The sequence below is a fragment of the Ursus americanus genome, chromosome 8 (genome assembly GCF_024610735.1).
Source record: "Ursus americanus isolate L20-20 chromosome 8, mUrsAme1.1.p, whole genome shotgun sequence".
Classification (NCBI taxonomy): domain Eukaryota; kingdom Metazoa; phylum Chordata; class Mammalia; order Carnivora; family Ursidae; genus Ursus; species Ursus americanus.
In genome coordinates, this window is record NC_142134.1 from 43,684,838 (window position 1) to 43,699,169 (window position 14,332).

At 50.7% G+C, this 14,332-nt stretch overlaps 1 long non-coding RNA gene across 1 annotated transcript; it reads right to left on the reverse strand.

Moving 5' to 3' along the window:
• Window positions 1-721: 721 nt before the first annotated feature.
• Window positions 722-5,927, reverse strand: LOC148109575 (uncharacterized). The gene is made up of 3 exons (XR_015725407.1): window positions 5,828-5,927; window positions 2,602-4,016; window positions 722-1,149 (listed from the first exon to the last, which is right to left on the reverse strand). It is a non-coding gene; the product is annotated as an uncharacterized LOC148109575 (long non-coding RNA).
• Between the last annotated feature and the right edge of the window lie 8,405 nt (window positions 5,928-14,332).

Sequence of the window (14,332 nt, forward strand, 5' to 3'; positions counted from 1 at the left end):
TGACTTCATCCAGAATTTGGGAGAATGGCTGATTCTGGAATCTAAGTGGGGAGGGAATCAAGGATGTCCATGGGGAGCCCACCTGGAGGGAGAGCGCTGGGAAGTCATTCCCGAAGCTTCCTGTGGGCCAGCACCGTGCTCACAGCAAGCAACCCGTGGCTGTGCAGCGCACGCCAAGACCATCTGTAAATGGACAAACAGGCTGGACTGGCAGCTCACAAGGGCCAGTGCTATGATTTTTTTCCACCCCTGCATCTCTGCGTCTAGCGGGTACCTGCTGTATCCTCGCTCTCCATAAGTAGTTGTTGAATAAAATAAATGAACAGAGCAGATTCCGGGTACAAACTGGCAGACATGGTTTTCTATGGTTCACCGTCTCACATGGGTCTTCTCCGGACTCTTAGGGGACTTGCGTGCCTTCCCCTAAGCACACACAGTGTCCCAGGCACTGTTCCACGTGCGCCGTACATACGGACTCATTTCATCGTTACCACGAACCTACAAGACAAGGCCAATACTGCTGTCATCCCCGCTCACAGATGTGGAACCAGACCCAGGAAAGGTAGGCAGTTTGCTCGAGATGACACAGGTGGGAAGAGGGAAAGGGAGCGTTTGAACCCACACAGTCTGGCTCCAGAGCCCCACAGCTGACAACCCGCTGCCCACTTCTCTAGCGACGCTGGGCAAAGCCTTGGCGATCTTCAGCCCTTATCTCACCTTTTAGTCTTGTGTGCAACTGGCCGGTGGAGCAGGTGGTCCTTGGAAGGGAATGTGTGCAATGCAAGGATGAAGACGGCAGCAGGTTGCGTCGGGGGGAGACAGGAGTCCCCAGCTCTGTGTGGAGGGGGCAGGCTGGGGGGTGTAGGGGCTGCGTTGGTTAAAAGTGACCCTGCATATAACCTGTCAGGGTAAGAGCCGTTCCCCCCAGAGCCGTGTGGATCACAGCTACAGGACCATGGTTTGACCAGGATGTCACCTATGTCAATAGGTGAGTATAGGAAGTTTAGGACAAGTTACCCAGGAAAGCAATGCTAAAACCAAGACTGTCAGCTTATTCCCAGTGGGGGAGGAGAAAAGAATATCACTTCCTGAATTTAACTGAAGCATTCCATTCAATCACCTCTTCATGTTGCCCAGAAGTCTCAAGGCCTGAAAAAGAAATCACTCGGAATTGAGTCTGTGGCGTAGAGTTCAATTTAACCCCACCCATAAGCAAAGTACTCTGCAAAGTGCTTTGAAAAAAAAAGAAAGGGAACGTGGCATTGGTCTGTGTCTCAGTGTTTTGCTTTTCCACCTTCTGTGTTTCTGTTACATAACACCAGCCCCATTCAGAGCAAGGATAATGCTTCACAGTAGGCCTGGCGCCGTGACCAGCAGCACATCTGCTGAACGCTGGTGGCTGTTGACAAATGCCACAGCTCCACTTGCGCATTTAATGATCCACAAAACCTTCGATTGCTTCCTCTGCTCTGCCCATGTGACCATTATGTATAGGACACGAGTTCCAGCAGGGGTTTGGAGGAGAGGATTCTATTTCTGTCTCGGACAGGAAGTTCATTCTGCTTCCCCGGCAAACTTACTTACCTTCAATTGTCCTTATCAACATGACACTAAAAAGTTGCAGAAGTTGGTGCTTTTGCAAACATTTAAGAAATAATAACAATAAGGTACTCCAGAGATGCTAGGTATTTAACTATGAAGGAGGGTTAGTCCAGCGGATTTGTTTACCCGGCACATGTGTGTGAGGCCATGTGAAGATGGCTGATCCCCGCCTCCCCCAAGGAATGTCCAGTCTAGTTAGGAAGGCAAGATCTACAGAGGGCAGAAGAGACGGTATATTACGGTGCATTAAAATCATGCCAAATTGTACCTAAGGAAAAAGAGGAAAATCAATAAGGATGGAGTGGCCATAGGAGGCTCCTTGGAGGAGCTGGAAGTTGAGATGGACCTTGAAGGAGAAGTAGGGATGGACGAGGAAGTGCATTTGATGGAGGAATCAATATGGCATCGGGCAAGGGCGGAAGAGGCTACACGGACAGAACGAATTGTGTGATGATGGACTGGGAACTCAGATGGACGCAGAAGATCTCACCAGATTATGGAAAGATTTGGAAGCTGGAAAGCAAGGCCTTTACACTGGAGTCTTGGTGCTTGGTACTTGGGAAGACCCGAACTCAATGGGGAACTCCAAGCTTCCAGCAGGCACAAGGGGCTCTCATAGTAGCCAGCTCCCCCCTCTCTGGAGCCCACGGGCAAGAGAGGTGGGCTCCAGAGGCTGCTAAAATCAAGGGGTTTGAGGGACCAAAGGAATTAAGAAAAGAAACACTGTGACCAGGCTAATGTCAGAAATGGACCCAATTCAGTGTTTGACTTGAATCATGGTCCATTTCTGACATGTGTTTTTCCACGAGAAACAAAGCAGCTAACGCTGCTCATCCTGGTGCCTAGATGTTCCAAGCAGGAGTAAAAGGAAGATGGGGGAGGGGGGTAAAGAGTGGCCACAAATCTGGAGAAGGAGGATGATGAGGACCAGGAACCTAAAGAATAGGCTGCTTGAGCAGAACTTGTTCAGAAGCTGGAATAAGCTGTGAGATTACTCACCTGCAAAGCAGTTAGATATGGGAACAGAATTAATCCAGAGGCTGATACCATGTAGCCACTATTTACAAACAGAAGGGAAAGGCAAGCTGGTAAAAAGGAGAGTCCTGGGTATCCAAACGGGGAAGCCAAAGCATACCAGCCAGGATTTCTTTCGTTCGATCATTCGTTCATCCTTCTGTTCGTTAACAAAATAGATTAAGTACAGTTGCTGAGTTGCCCAATTCTAGTCCCCTTTCACGTTGTTTTCCATGTAATTGGCACCCGTGGGGCACCATGCAGAGGAGACAGGAATGGTGACTTTGGCGCTATGCACCGGGGAGGCTGGGTTGTATACCTACTGTGTGCCTGGCCCTGTTGTCGATGCAGAGAAATCTGGGTTCAGGAGTAAGTCCGAAAAGACGAAGAAGCCAACGAGCCAAGGTCGGAGGTCGGAAGGGCGCAGATAGACAACAGAGCACGGTACACATGCACAAGGCCCCCCAGGCCAATCCCACCAGACCCCAGCACTGGGCCAGCTCTTGTCTGTGCCCACTCACTCCTGTCCTCCCCCTGAGAGGAGAGGTGAAGAAAGCCAAGGCAGGGAGGCGCCTAAGGAAGAGGTGAAAAGTGAAGAGTATTTATAGCCAGATGCCCGATTCTTAAGCTCTCGGCTGCAGAGCCTCCAGCCGGGGCAGCCTTCCTTCCATGACGACAGGTCAGCATGTGTGCAGACAGGTCAGAGACAGACCAGACGCCTGAGAGGCCTCCATTCTCCAGCCTGTGCCGTGGGGTAGAGAAATGGCTTTACTCCCTCTGGAAGGCTGCTGGGGGAGAGTCACTTCAGACCTGTGATGACACCTTTCTCTCTACCCCATTAAACACTTGCTTGACTGAGAAAGGTGAAGTCGGTAAACATTAGGGGCCGCCTTGCCCTCATTTCTGCAGCTCTTCAACTTCGCATTCTCATTGGCTGCCTGCCTGAACACGAGCTAACGGTCACGAGCCGGGTACCCACGAGCACAGGGATGCTTTCAGGAAGTCGATACTAATGTCACGTTGACGGCTAATATAGCAGTAAACTGGCCGTAATGTCACGGCAGATGTCTAATTGCTTGAAACGATGAAAAGAGATTTCTATAGAAATCCCGAGTCAGCAAAGCAATAGAAAGCCTGAGTGTTTTCCACAGAGAGCCTGTGCTCACAGCTGTCTCTTACTCAAACCGAAATCCCTCAATCCTTGGGTCATTGTTGGAGATGGGGTCAGTCACAGTGTCAACCTTTGATGCTGAAGAATAATCCAGGATGCCATTAGCTAAGAGAGTAGGACTGGTCTCAGCCAGGGAGCAGAGGAGCAACGAAGCTAGTTGGAGTGGTTTTCATTTTGTCTAGGGAGGATAGGTAAAGAATGTCTCTTTTCAAAGTAGTCAGGATACTTCCTGCAGAAAAAAATGACAGAAACTTAATTCAAACGGGCTAAAGGATCAAAATGGAATTTCTGGGCTTATGTAACTGGAAAATCCAAAAGGAGATTCGGTGGTTTCAAGCACGGCTGGGTTTATAGGCTCCAACAACATCCATGGGCCCACAGGTGTCCGGTCCGCTTCTCTCTTGCCTGTCTTCCTTCCCAGGCAGGCTCTGGCCAAGGTTTTGTCCCTGGAAGCTCCAGGCTTCCATCAGCCACATAGCTAGCAACTCTCAGCCAAAAGAGAAGACCTCTGTCCCAGGAACTCTGGCAAAACTTCCAGAACGGAGTCTATTTGGCCTGCCTCAGGTTACGTGCCCAACCTAAAGTCAATCGTCTTGCTCAAGAGGATGGAAAACGCTGTCTGACCAAGTCTAGATCACCCGCCAGCCCTGGAGCATTGTGGGTAGGGTCAGCCCCCCTGAACTACTCGCACCATCAGGGGTGAGAACGCTGCTGGTCATAAATGGTACGGCGGATGGACCAGACGGGTAAAAGAGCAGATCGCCAAGGTAAGCCCTCCTCTACATATAAATGAATAATCTCTGCTGGGGTCTTGACCCACATGGGGCCTGGCTCACGATGGTGAAACAGAACGGGGCCTGCCCAGGCCAGAAAATGCTGCCCCGGAGCCCTCAGTGAGCTTTAGGCCTCTCTGGCTGGCATTCAGCTGTGTCTCTGAAAGACAGAAAAAGGGAATTAGAGGGCATTTCTAATGGCTGGCCCACGTTTCCAGGACAATCAAAACTGCAGGGGCCAGTGAGAGGGTGGAGCTGTTCACACCTCCAGCTCTAAGCTGGCCCCCTACCACCTGCTCCCCATGCAATCTTAGCTTAGTCTAGGAATTACTGTAGACTCCCTACCCCAAAGACCGGTGAGAACATAAACACTTGAAGTTATGAGAAATACTGGATGGATTATTAGTAATAACAACAATAGCCGCCATTGACTGAGCCCCTGCCATGTGTCAGACAATACCTACATGAGTTACAGTGCCTGCAACTGACAGAAAAATGAGTTAGCCACAGTCACCCTGCTGGTAAGCAGCAGAGCTAGGATTTGAACCCAGGTCTTTTTACCCCAAAGCCTACATTCCCTCCACCATGCTCAATGGTCCTGTGGCAGATGCTGTAGGTTGTTTCTAAACAGGATCTTCTTCCCGCACCATCCTTTCTTCCTGACCAACAAGATCCTATTTTATTCTGAGTAGAAATGTGCCCAACTTGAAAGAGTGCATCATGATTCTTCTAGCCCAACCGTAACTATCCCATTTCTGTCTGCAAGCGATGTACTTTCCCAGGCTCCCTTGCTGCAAAGAATGGCCAATGAGAGACAACGGGAAGTCTTCTGAGGGAGCTTTTTGGAATCGCCTTCTAGCTAGATGAAAGAAATATAGTTTTGCTTCCTGCCCCCTCCCACCCCATTCTTTTCTGCTTGAAATACTGACGTGATGACAAAACGCTCAGGGCTGTGGCAACCATTTTGTGATCAGAAGGCAGTAAGCACAAGGATAAAAAGACAACTCAGTGGCAATGAGTTAACCAGGAGTGATATTGAAAATATTCACGTGCCTTACAGCACAACACCTGAGCCAGCAGAGTGACCTGTCAGAAGGGACCGTGGCGGCCACACGGTGCACACGGGATGGTTGTCAGTCCTGACTGAAGGGCAGCCTCTCTGTTACTTCTCCCGGCTCCACTCTTGCCAAGGACTGTTTTGCAGCACGGATTAAAATCTCTTGCCCCCACTCTAGCTACTGCCACTGCCTGGAGCCACCAGACCAACCTGGTCATGTGGTTTGCCAGTAGAAAGATCTCCGCAACCCTAAGAGCCAGGGTTTCTGCCTCTAACATCCTGGGCCTTTCCTGAAAAAAAAAACGTGGAAGATTAATTGTAACTGCCAGAGACATTGTAGCTTTTGCCACCTCCATCATTTCCACGTCCATATACCTCCTCTACCACCCCCATATCCTGTCTCCCCACGGCAGCCATTCAAACAACCGTCACCACTGAAATGAGCAGCGGGTCATGTATGGAAGTATGGAATCCCTGTATCGTAACACGAACCTAATATTACACTGTATGTTAACTATACTGGAATTTAAATAAAAACTTTTAAAAAAATAAAATAAAGATGATAATAAAAACGAAAACAAAATCCACCATAACGACTGAAGCTTTTGCCTATCAACACGGTGGGTTCCATCAAAACCAAAACTCAAACACCACTGAAGTGTCCCCGTTGGGCTGGACGGAGCATTGGCCATCCCTCAGACAATGCCCCCTCACTTCACAGCTGTGGTACTTCCGTGGCCATTCACGGTGTGGTCCTTCTGAGTAGTAATTGGATTGACGGAATAATGGTCACTGAAGGCTACCAAACCTGTGCATCTCTCTGACTTTAATTATTTGATCCTTTTATACTGCTCAAAATAAACTCATGAGAGGGGTTCTTCAGTATCTTCCTTGACCAAAGACCTTTGGTGCAGGTCAATGGGCCTTTGAGCGTCTTCTTTGAGACAGGCCTCTCTGGCACACCCAGAGGGGCTCTGCCCACCCACCTTGGTGCGGGCGTGCCTGCTCTCTCTTCTTCCACACTGGCATTGTGACAAATACAATGTCCCTGGGGTGCCTGGTGTTTGCCTCTTCTAACACCTAAGGAACATTCCCTATTGTTCAGAATGGTTCCACACACTCCCTTCATCACCTCCTACCTCAGGTCTCCAGTGAGGCGCCTCTGAGCCCCATGACTTGATCATGACAGCAATTAGAGTAGACACCGCCACGACCCTTCTTCGGGGGTTTCCATGACAGAAAGGATCTCGAAGACACGGATCTCAAAACTTATTTTCTGAACCACGTCCATGGACTGGTGAGACACCCTTTCGTTCTTTAATGACAACCACACACGATTAGAGATTAGATTTCTTAGGAAGCTCAGCTGTGAGATTCGGGGTTCACTGAATGCATATTCCTTCTTCTGGATGTACCGGTGTAACTATTTCACACCTTCCTTGCTAAGCCTTTGTTCTCTCGTCATTGCTTTAATCAGTTCACTGTTTCAACGCATTTTGTTCTTTTTTTATAAACCAATCTTAATTCCCAACATAAATAAGGAGTTGAAGGAATAAGAGGAAATATCTACAAATCTTGAGGAAAGAAACATAAACAAAACTCCACCACTCACTCGTGTTTGGGTCGTAGGGACGGAGAGATTGATAAAGAAGTAGTTAGAGTGTCGATAAGGTCGAGCTGAGGTTGGGAAGTCAAGGCCTGAAATAATGCACCCCTCGTCTTGGCCTGGAGAAGTGCTCTTCGGATGGCTCCATTCCTGCAGTGAGGAGGGAAGCAAGGCCATCACCTGAGAGTGAGGACAGGGAAGGAGGCCTTGGGGAATGGAGGAGGGGGGAGACGGTGTGAGTCATGGGGCAGCAGGGGGAGGTCCTAGCGACACATCCTCGGATGACTGAGCAGACTCAGGGCTGACTTGAGGTTAGTGGTCAAGAACACTGAAGGTAGCCCACGTGGAGGAGTGCTTTTCTCCAGCCTTGTTCATTGGCCTGCATCCCGACGTGGAACAGGATTTCAGTAGGGTTCGTGTGTTGCTGGGAAAGTACAGTGAAAAGAGAGAAGGAAAGGGGCTGAGGGGTTTTACAGGAAGTGACTCTAAACACGGACCGTGGGTACTGAGCTAGAGATGGAGGAAATTAGGAAAAGGAGGTATGTGGGGGCAGTAAACTGCTTCTAGACTTAACAGAGAACAGTTTGACATAAGCTGTTCGAGGAACGGAGCAAGAAAAGTAGAAGGAGGTAGCCAGAGGGGGGACTTGAAATGCAGATGAAGAAGGAGGTACCATTGCTGGTCTCAACCAGAATACCATAAAATGCAGTGTCCCCTGTCCAAACACGCAGGCAAAAAACTCAACCTTTCTTCTTTCCTCCCTTTCCCTGGTCACTGGCGAGCTCGCAGCAGGAGCCTGGCATGAGAGGAACCCAGCCTGAGAAAGAGCGGCAGGACAGGGCCTTGGGTGCGGAGGAGCTCCGGAGGGCAGGGTGGTCCTGACCGAAACGGAGGCTTAGTGTCAGAACAAGGTGAGGGCTCAGGAGCCAGAAGCAGTTGCAAGATGAGGGGGAGCCAGGCCTCCCAGGCTGGGGGTGTTCTCCAGGGCTGAGACTCCCACCTGTCGCTCAGGCTGGGGAGCGACCCGAGTCCGAGTGGTGGGGAAGCTGGCTGGGGTCCAGCTGTGTCTGGCCGTAAAGGGTGGGGTGGGTGGGGCGTTGTGTTCCTAAGCAGGACTCCGGGCCTGGAAGGAGCTTTTCTGGGGGGGAAGCGGTTACAGTTAGATGCGGCTGCACAGAAGTCTCCAGGTGAACCTTCCAGGGGGTCTACCCCGCATGGTCACGGTCACTGCACGCTTGTCAGGGTCCAGGGTCCAGGGTCCCGGGTTCATCACCACCTTACCTGTGGCTTCTGTTCCACTGATGCGGCTTTATCTCTCGGAGGCTCAGTTTCTCCATCTGAAGAACTCGACTCGTAACAACATCCGCTTCGTGAGGCTACTGAGCGGACCAACTACGGGGACATGTAGAAAGTGCTCCTCACCCAGGCCGACGCGGGAAGCCGGGCTCTTACTGATGTCCTTCGGCTCTTTGTACTAGCGCGACGCCGCGTCTGTAGTTGGAGCTCAGGAAATAGAAAGCTCCGTAAGCATTTGTGGACTTGGTCGTTAACGACTGTCAGGACAATCGTGGACTTCGCACGGGACTCACACGCTGTGTCCCAACCCGCTCCCTGTGCACAGCAGCCGGGGGGCCTGGATGACTGCTGCTGCTCGGAGCTGACCTGGGGAGCAGCTGTCGGGGGGCGGCTGCGGCGGGAGCAGCCCCCATCTGCCCGCAGAGCCCTCGGACCGCCGCTCCGGCCGACCAGACACCGCAAACGGCTTTTGTTCACCTGCCAGGTCCCCCACCAGAGCTCCTCTGGGAAAGGAGCAGACGAGGCCTGCGGGAGTCCTGGGGAAGACAAGGTGTGCCAGAGGCCGGGGGGTGGGAAGGGGCGAAGCAGGGGCTCCCTGGGGGCACCTGCTCTCAGAGGCTCTGCACCGACCCCAGCAGTTCCCCTTCCTCCCCATACCTTTGGCCTCCCTGCAGACGACCTGCCCTTCCTTCCCTTCTGCCGGAATCGCAGAGGGACGGTGGTGAGGAGGCACGAAGAAACCAGCTCCGCCCCGTAATATGAAAACCATATGAGACCTTGGCGGAGCCCCGCATCAGCCTAATGGGCTTTTCCAGACGGCCCGAGCCCACAGACATTGGCCCTTAGTGAGGTCGGGGGGCCCTGGCTCCCTCGCTCCCCTTCCGCAAAGACATAATTAAAAAGGAAAGAGAAACAAGAAAGGCTGCCAGACTCTTGTCCCTCATCTCTGCTCCACGGGTGGCGTCGGGCTCTCTAAAGGACCGCAGTGTCCGGGCGGCGCGGGGCCTGCCAGGCTCACCCCCAGTGGTTCCAGTTCCCCTCCCCGGATCCTTACGCTCCATCTTACTCCCGCTTCAGGCTGAGGACTGGGAGGTGTGCAGGTCACACAACCAAGGTTACAGGGCCAAGACGTGGCCGGCGGCCAGCTGGGGGTCCCACGCAGGCCCCTCTGGCTGGAGAGCTCGTCCTTCCATTATTCAGAGCTGGGCCCAGACGACCTCTCGGTTGTTTCACACAAATTTACTACCCTTCAAAATGTTGCCTCAAGGCTTAGCTTTCAGAAAAAGCTGTTTCCTGTTCCAGAGAGAAACTGAGACATAATTTTTTCTTTCGGTCTTACTAATCCTTGGATAATACTCTAATATGCCATTGTTATTTCTTTTTTTTTTTTAAGATTTTATTTATTTATTAGAGACAACCAGCGAGAGAGGGAACACAAGCAGGGGGAGTGGGAGAGGAAGAAGCAGGCTCCCAGCGGAGGAGCCCGATGTGGGGCTCGATCCCATAACGCCGGGATCACGCCCTGAGCCAAAGGCAGACGCTTAACCGCTGTGCCACCCAGGCGCCCCTGCCCATTGTTATTTCTACCTGAAGTTACTGCACTGCAAAGTCCACTGGGATGGAAGGGAGACTATTTCTTGGAGCTATCATTATGCGGTGCTAAAATTAAATGTTCTTTCAGAACAACAGGGAGAGAAAATACAATTAAATCAGAAAGTGAGATAAACGGCTGTGTAAGGTTAATGGCTTGTTGTTCGGATTCCCAAACACCAGAAACACAGGCTTGATGTGCGAATACATATGCGGACTATAATCGGTCTGTAATCTACACTTAATTATACATCCAAATATATCTTCTTGCGATGGTGTCTTGAAAATAGCCTAAAACTATTTTAAAACTTAACAAACTTGTAGAACACTGACAAGCCCCAGGCGTCCTGAATTTCTTTCTCATGGATTTCAGGGGCCTGCCACCCAGAGAGGGAGCCTGCTGCCTGGACCATTTCGGGGGACACAAGGATCTGCTTCAACTTCTTCATGAAAAGATTCATAGGAGGGGGTGCCTAGGTGGCTCAGTCCTTAAGCGTCTGCCTTTGGCTCAGGGCGTGATCCCAGAGTCCTGAGATCAAGGCCCACATTAGGCTCCTCCGCTGGGAGCCTGCTTCTTCCTCTCCCACTCCCCCTGCTTGTGTTCCCTCTCTTGCTGTCTCTCTCTCTGTCAAATAAATAAACAAAATCTTTAAAAACAAAAAAAGAAAAGAAAAGATTCATGGGGGTGCCTGGGTGGCTCAGTTGTTGAGCGTCTTTCTCTTGATTTTGGCTTGGGTCATGGTCTTGGGGTCGTGGGATCGAGTCCTGCGTTGGGCTCCAAGCTCAGTGGGAAGTCTGCTTGAGGATTCTCTCCCTCTGCCCCTCCCCCTGCTCACATTGTCTCTACAATAAATAAATAAATTTAAAATAAAAAAAAGATTCATGAAGGAGTCTCATGCTTAACTGGGAAAAGAGGAGGAAAAGAGCAGAAGAGCAAAAGCAGTCAAAATACAGGGAGCAGAACAACGCAAATGCCCCCCAGCCAGAGCCCCATTAAAGAAACCCCTGCACTTCGGACACAGGAGGCTATTCCACTGTATAGGAGCTAATTCTACAAGGATTAATGAAGAACCATCTTCTGATTGTTTTTCAGTTTACAACACATCTTTCTAGTGTGGGTATATATATATATATATATATATATATATTTTTTTTTTTTTTTTAAGAGACAGAGCACATGCATTAGAGCAGCAGCGAGGGGCAGAGGAAGAGGGAGAGAGAATTTCAAACAGACTCCACCCTGAGCACAGAGCCCGACTCAGGATTCAATCCTACGACCTGAGCCAAAACCAAGAGTCAGAGGCTTAACAGACTGAGCCACCCAGGTGCCCCTCTATTGTATATTTTTTTAAAGTACAGACCAATATGTAGTATCTATTGTTTTTTTTAATTGGAAGTTGTCCGTATCTATAGCTCTCTCTCTCTCCATTTGCGTGTATCTATGTTAATATCTATACACATGCACGTGCTTTGACTATCTCTTGATGGACATAAGCTGGCAATGATGGTTGTTTCTAGAGAGAGAAACTAGAGGCCTGCAGCTTAGAGGTCAAAAAAATTTGTTTTTGCTCTATACCCATTTATAATATTTGAATTGCAAAGCTTTTTAAAAATATTTTTCCCATCGCTAACATAGATTTGGCACGTATTACATACCAGATACTATTCTAAGCGCTTCACATGTATAAACTCGTTTGATCCTCACTCTACCCTAAGAGATAGGAACTGTTGTTATGATCATTTTACAGACTAGGAGACAGGTACAGAGAGATTCTACCTCTAGTATGTGGTAGAGCTGTCATCTGATCCCAAGTAGAGAGGCTCCAAATACCATAGGTACCGCAAATTCCCAATGCACTGCCTTTTTTTTTTTTAAGATTTTAGTTATTTATTTGTCAAAGAGAGAGAGAGAGAGCACAAGCAGGGGAAGGGGCAGGCAAAGGGAGAAGCAGGCTCCCCGCTGAGCAAGGAGCCCGATGTGGGACTCGATCCCAGAACGCTGGGATCATGACCTGAGCTGAAGGCAGATGCTTAACCGATTGAGCCACCCGGGCGCCCCCCAATGTACTGCTTTTGAAAAATAGTCAAGACACTCGTTTTTTAAATGTCAGCAGGAGTTGCTGCAGCCATTTCTGACCTCGGGGGTGATGTTATTCCTCGTCCGTGACCGCCAGGTCCAGTTCCCAGCAACAGGTAGAGGGAGGGCTGGGTGGGTCTTGGAAGGAGGTGGGAGCGGTAAGGACTGTGAACCCAGGACCCAGATTCCCCGGCTCCTCGGAGAAGCAGCTGGGGATTCATTCTTTCACAGCCTTTGATTCCCATTATTCTTTTGCTTATTTAAAAATACATAAATTAGGTTTTGCTTTAAGCCTCCATTATGTTAGCCTACCAAGAGAAGGAAATGAAAGGAGAGCCTCTCGTGGTCTCACATGGATGGATGGAAGTTGAAACCCACCACCGCATTCCCCGCCGCAGTAAAGAAGCACGTTGTGCCGTCTAACCGGGTCCTGGCGGTGGTGAGAATGGCATTCTCTCCAAAGTCACCACAGCCCTGAATCAAGCCCAGCCGGCAGGCCATCTGGCCGCAAAGCCCACAGTACTCTACTTAGACTCAAAGCAGCACTAATTGCCTTGTTAACAGAGCTCCTCTCAAGAGAGTGGAATTTAAGCAGAGGAATATCAGAACGTGATTTCAAGAGAAGTGAGCTGATCCAGAGACTGATAGCATTTCCAGCAACCGAGTCTCAGAAGGCCCACAGAGCAAATAAAGAACATTTTAATGGGACCGTCAGGAGGATATGACCTGTCAAAGCAGATTTGCAAGCAGGAAAGGGGGCAGGGCCCATTCTTGTCTAGACATCTGATTAGTGGGAAATTGTAGGATTATGAGGAGTGTGGATTTTTCTGGCTGCTATTTCTGAGGAGGTCAGGCTTTCTGCGCAAAGGGCTGGATGAGAGAAACATTTGTCTGTGGGAGAAAATGCTGACTGGTCCTCACCCTCCCTTGGGCTCCAGCCGCCAATTCGGGACAAAGAGGCTGCGTGAGTAGATTTAAACCTGCCGCTGCTTGGGGCGGGCCAGCTCGTCCGGGGGGATCTGGGGCAAAGAGACGAAGACGGTCACCCCTGGAAATCTCACCCTGTTTCTGCCCTTCATCGTCAGCCCCAGCCTGCCTCCCACCACGATGCTAGCAGACGCCCTGTTCTCCTGGCCTCCTGCGCTCCCTGCGCTTCAGTAACAGCCCACCTCGTGTCCCCCCACCAGCCCGGGAGACCACAGGCACCACGCGCTGTGGGCTGGGAGGTATGGATCGTGGGGTGGGCACATAATTCCTGCTGGGGTGGGGATGAAGCCAGGTGAACTTGGGGTGTGTGTGGAATGATCACGTGGGCTTGGGTAATGGGAGGCAACTCCGGAGGTGACGAGTGGGTTCTAAACGGAAGGGACTCAGGAGCATCTGGGCGGCTCAGTCGGTGGAGCGTCCGACTCTTGGTTTCAGCTCAGGCCATGATCTCGGGGTCGTGAGACTGAGCCCCAGGTCAGGCTTCACGCTCAGTGGGCAGGGAGTCTGCTTAAGATTCTCTCCCTTTGCCCCTCCCACTCATCTCTCTCTCTCTCTCTCTCTCTCTAAAGCAATAAATACATCTTTAAAAATAAAATAAAAAAAGGAATGTACTCAAATCAGGCAACTTGGGGTTCTAGGTGAGGATGTTACCCTTGCTATCCCCGTCCGTTGCTATCCCCACAGAGTTCTCTCTGTTGGCTGTCACTGCCTTCAGCCCTGGGCTGCATGCTTAGGCTGTGACCTAAGTCAGGGGGCAGCCGGCTGGGTCTGGGAGAAAGAGCTCAGCTCCCTGTCAGAAGCTGACACTACAGCACACGCCGGAGCGGGGGCTGAAAAATAAGGAGTCATTACATTAGTCTGAGTCCCACTAGAAAAAGGGAAACGACTCTGGTTTGAAAACAGGGAATTGGTTGTACAGATGATGGAAGAGCCGAGAAGCCAAACAGGGGGTGGTGAGAGGTCAGAAAATTGGCAACCGCAGGACGTTGCTGCACCTGCGTGGGGGGCGGGGGGAGGGAGATGAAGGGAGATGGTACAACCAGAGCCTAGGCGGGAGGCCTGAGATGGGAGCCATAACCCAGGCAGACCTGTCTCCTGGGACCCGGGGCCATGGAGGAGCCGTGGGGAAGACGCTGCCCAGGCAGGGAGGGAAAGGGAA